General features: G+C 36.3%; 1 non-coding gene across 1 annotated transcript; it reads left to right on the top strand.

Annotated features, from left to right (window-relative positions):
• The first annotated feature begins 458 nt into the window (after nt 1–458).
• LOC129495320 (small nucleolar RNA U13) lies at nt 459–564 on the top strand. The gene has a single exon (XR_008661490.1). It is a non-coding gene; the product is annotated as a small nucleolar RNA U13 (small nucleolar RNA).
• Nucleotides 565–4,891: the final 4,327 nt, after the last annotated feature.

Below are 4,891 nucleotides of genomic sequence, written 5' to 3'. Positions count from 1 at the left end.
TCCAAAATAAATGTATGGCCAATATGAATTCCTCTCATATACCTACCATTCTTGGAGTCATATGAGTAACCATCAGACAGCAAGAGGGGAAACGTGTCCAAGGAGAAAGCAGAGTGACCCCAGGCCATGTTCCTAAGAGGTTGTAGAATAAAATATTTTACATTTGCAAACTTACCAAAATTTTCCACTTTATGGAGCCAGTATCCGGCTCCCTCTCAGAGGCCTGGAAGGTGCATGTGGAAGAGAGGGACCCTACAGGTTGAGCTTTGTCATGTTCATGGTAAATCAGCCTCTGCAAACGTGATACTTCCCATGGTGCGGACCTTGGTAAAGGCTAAGGCCCAGTTAAGCCTTAGGAAAGAGCTGAATAAAACCAACTCTACAGAGGCTTGGAATACAGCTTTCCAGTGACTGTACAGGTAGAAAATATGAAGGAATAAATGTGTAGCATGTCACTGATCCTTTTGTAGTTCATAAGCATGATGATTGGATGTTCATGCCTTCATGTGACACATGCCTCCCTGAAACCTTGTTATATGACCTTGGCACATTTCCTGTCTGACATGAAAAAAAAATGTTTAGCAGATCTACTTTAATATCAGTACTCTGAGCAGAACAGTTCCTCATGAAACAATTCAAGTTGGGGACATCTGGGTGGCTTAGTTTGTTGAGTGTCTGCCTTTGGCTCAGATCATGATCCCCGGGTTCCAGGATTGAGTCCCACATCAGGCTACCTCTACCACCCACTTGTGCTCGCTCTCTCTCTCTCTCTCTCCCTCTCTCTCCCTCTCTCCATCTCTCCCTCTCTCTCTCTCAAATAAGTAAGTAAAATCTTAAAAAACAAATTTCAAAATAGCCCAGGCAAGGAATGAGAATTTCTATTGCCATCCCAATTACTCCCAATTACTCTCTATATGTATAGACTTGTAACAAGTGAAACACCCAGACTTTAACTTTGTTAATATCAGTGACTGTACAGGTAGACCTGGTATTTTCCAATGTAGTCTCCAGAATATTGACTTTTTTAGGTAGAGGTTATTAACATAATTTTCATATCTATTAAAATAGTGATCTTTTAAAAAGTGGATTTCACAATTCTTAAAATCCATAACCATTCCCATTTTCAAGATATTTGTGTCAAAATTACTGAGGAAAAGAAACAAAATAAAAAAGCAAATGGTTTCCATAGATATTTTTTTATATCTTAATTTAGAAAGCAAATGAGATGAATGAGTCAAGGTGCGGCTTCAGTAATCTCTTCTTTCTTGGTTGGATAAGAGGGCAGGTGAGGCCAAGAGCTTGTTTCAGACTGGTGGACAGAGAATAGGCCAAGTGGGGTTACCTCTCGCAGGAGAAGCAGTCTTTCTTTTCTCTCTTTGGGGGTGCTGTGGTGGTGTGAGTCTCCTTTTGTTTTACCCATGAATTCATCTGAAGTTATCAGGCCTGAAAGAGTCTGGGCTAGTAATCTCAGGTTTCATTTTCTCCTGTCTTTGTGAATAATCCTAGGTTCATTTTTTCTTTATTCTCTGTATTCCGATCTGTAATAACCTTCACGAAGTCATGCTTAGCTTTACTGGCATCCATCATGACTATCCTTGTAGGCACTTCATATATTTGTAGGTTAAGGAAATCATTACAGACACAAGATGGGTGGAAAATCAGACGGACACACTAGTGCTTCAGCAAGGCCTGACTTTCAACTGAACAATTTTTTCTCTTCCTCATTCTTGAAGCCTCCCTGTCCCCTGGACTGTTTTTCTGTAGAATCCTTTGTTCCAGGAATTCAGTATCAATGTAGACATCTCACTGACCTCAAAGTATACTTAGTAAAGAGACGTGGATGGCCAGTGCTTGTGCTAATTAGAGACCTCCTCGAAGACGTGATGAACATGGCTGGCAGCTCCTACCAGATTCCTATCTAATCCAGCCAGATCCTATATTTTCCTCTAAAACCCCTCAACTTTTACCCCACAAGGATCTTCAGGTTTTGTGTGTGTGTGTGTGTTTTAAGATTTTATTTATTTATTTATTTTAGAGAGGGCTAAAGAGAGTACATGAGTGGGGGGAGGGACAGAATCTCAAGCAGACTCCTTGCTGAGTACAGAACCTCAAATGGGGCTCCATCCCAGGACCCTGAGATCGTGACCTGAGCTGAAATCAAGTTGAATGCTCAACCAACTGAGCCACCCAGGTGCCTTGGGTCTGCAGTTTTGAAGACATTAGCCTGCTGTAGCCTCCTTCACCTAGCAAAGCAATAATACCATCCTTCCTCTCTATCCCCAAACTCTGTCTTCATGTTTTGTTTTGGTTCCAGAGTACAGAGATTGGTTTTCAACAACAGGGCATGTTTTTGTTGATTTACAGGCATCTGTATCTGACGAATACAAGAATTTTTACCTAAAATTTTCTTGCACACCCTTGCCCCAGCCCCCAAGAAGTGGAAGAGCCTTTACAAAATACTATTTAGGGTATAAAATTTTGTAATTGAGGATTACCTCCCAAATTATTTCTGTGATATTTATTTTTGTCATTTTAAAGCAGTTCACAAATTCACATTCACAGTTGCAAAATAAGAGCAAATATATTTTCAGCATTAGTATTTTCTTTTATCTAACATATTAAAGGCATATCTTTTTCTTCACTATAATCCAATTTTTAAAAAATGTATAATGAATTTTCAGATATAGTATGAATCTATACTCCATTATTTAGATTTGGAATGTTATAAGTCTTGCTTACCCCCAAATCCCAATCAAATATTACTAAAATCTCATGAACATCTAAATAATACATCATACAAAGTGTAATACCAAGTAATTATTTGATATCTAGCTAGCTTGTTAGTGGTAAATGTTTGTTCTAATTGCAATGATAGCATGTTGTGAATCAGATACTAATTATGTTTTACTTCTGTGTTGCATTAACCATGTATTGCAGTGTAAATAAAATTGAAAAATATAATAAAGACACATAAACAGGCAAATAACAGTAAAGTATAAAAAGTCATAAGATTGGTTTATCAATTAAAACATAGTTTACTATAATATTTTTTTTACTTATTACACACTTTTGAATTCAGAGCAAGCATTTGAATGCTGAGAGTTTAGAGTTAAAAGGTAGGTCTTTATACATATTTAACCAAAGGGGGAAGAATTATTTCAGTTCTATAACTTTTGCAATATGATAACTCTAAAAGCACTTCTATATATATTCTGAAATACCGAGTACAACCTACCTAGTAACTTTAGTCCAGAAATACATAGAGTGTAAACTCTTTACTTTTAATAGGTCGTCAGCGAAAAGGTGATATTAATGTTAATAATTTTCCTTTCTCCTTAAAAAAGCATTCACATAGTCCACATTCTTATTTTTGTATTCTGGAAAATAGTCCTTAAAACTGTAGCAATTATATTTCTTAAATTAAGAAAAAAAAACTCTTGAGAATTGCATGTAATTGTTAAAAGAAAGAAACATGGGAAAAAATCACCAAAACTATAAATTCATACATGTGTTATACATATATGCATTATGTGTAATATATGTGTAACGTGTAATATACGTATATTATACATAATACTGATACATAAAACTCCGAAATTGGTCCATATTCTCCATTTTTTTATAATCTCAAGTTCTAATAGCATTAGTAGGTTTTCTTTTAAAAGGAGATTTAGAATTGGCAATAGTCCCATCAAACCATTTTATAAAACCTTGGAGCATATTTTGTGTAATATGACTTTTCTCAAAGATTAAAAGGGAATTCATGCTTCTATATGCTTTAAAATATAATTAGTTCAGACTTTGTTAATTTGAAATGTATTGTCATTTCCACTACTGCTATGCTGAAGCTTACCTCTTTAAAAAAATATTTACTGAAGAATTATTTACATAAGGAAAGCACATAAATAATATGTCGCGGTTGGATTACTTTTCACATCATAAACACACCCATGTAATAAGCATCCAGATCGAGGAACAAAACCTCACCAGCCAGAGGCAGACAGCTCTCCTACAGTTCCCTACTGACAGGTGGTCAGTCCTAGCACCTTAAAGTTGATCCCGCCTCAACACTATACATTGGGTTGGTCTGTTTTTGAACTTTGCATAAAAGGAATTCTACAATAGCCTTCTTTTGTGTCTGGATTCTTCTGCTAGGTATTAGGTTTGTGAGATTGATTCACATTGGTGAGAGTATTTGCAGACTTTTCATTCTTATGGATGAATAGTATTTCATTGTGTGACCATTTCAAAATCATCCTCTAGTCTCCTCTTGATGGATATTTAAGTAGTTTCTAGTTTGAGACTGTTGTGAATAATGCTGCCATTGACATTTTGTATATCTTTTGGTGAATGTATGCATACATTTCTGTTAGGATAGAAACAGAGCCAGTGTTTTGGCTTTAATGAGCCAAAACATAAGTATATATTCAGCCTGAGTAGATAATGTCAAATACTTTTCCAGTGTTTTCCAGGGTGATTGCATCAGTGTTTCCATGCTTACCAAGAGTGTATGTGACTTTTGATTTCTCCATATATTTACCCACAGTTAGCACTGCCTTTCCTTTTCATTTTGTTCATTCTGGTGGGAGAAACTTGCCTTCTTTTTGTTTTTATTTTTCTTAAAGTATTTATTTATTAGACAGAGTGCGCAAACAGGGGAAGGAACAGGGTTAAGAAAAAGAGTCTCAAGTGGACTCTGAGCTGAGCATGGAATCTGACGTGGGGCTTGATCTCATGACCTTGAAATCATAACCTGAGCCAAGATCAAGAATTGGTCACTTAACTGACTGAGCCACCCAGGCATCCGCTTTCTTTTTCTGTGAAATATTTTTCCTAGGCAAAGTAACATGGGAAGTAATGATTAATCATAGCATGATTAACACATTTCCTT

This window comes from Nyctereutes procyonoides, unplaced genomic scaffold (genome assembly GCF_905146905.1).
Source record: "Nyctereutes procyonoides isolate TBG_1078 unplaced genomic scaffold, NYPRO_anot_genome, whole genome shotgun sequence".
NCBI lineage: Eukaryota > Metazoa > Chordata > Mammalia > Carnivora > Canidae > Nyctereutes > Nyctereutes procyonoides.
The sequence above is the reverse complement of the archived record's forward strand: the minus strand, read 5'-3'. Positions and strand labels throughout refer to the sequence as shown.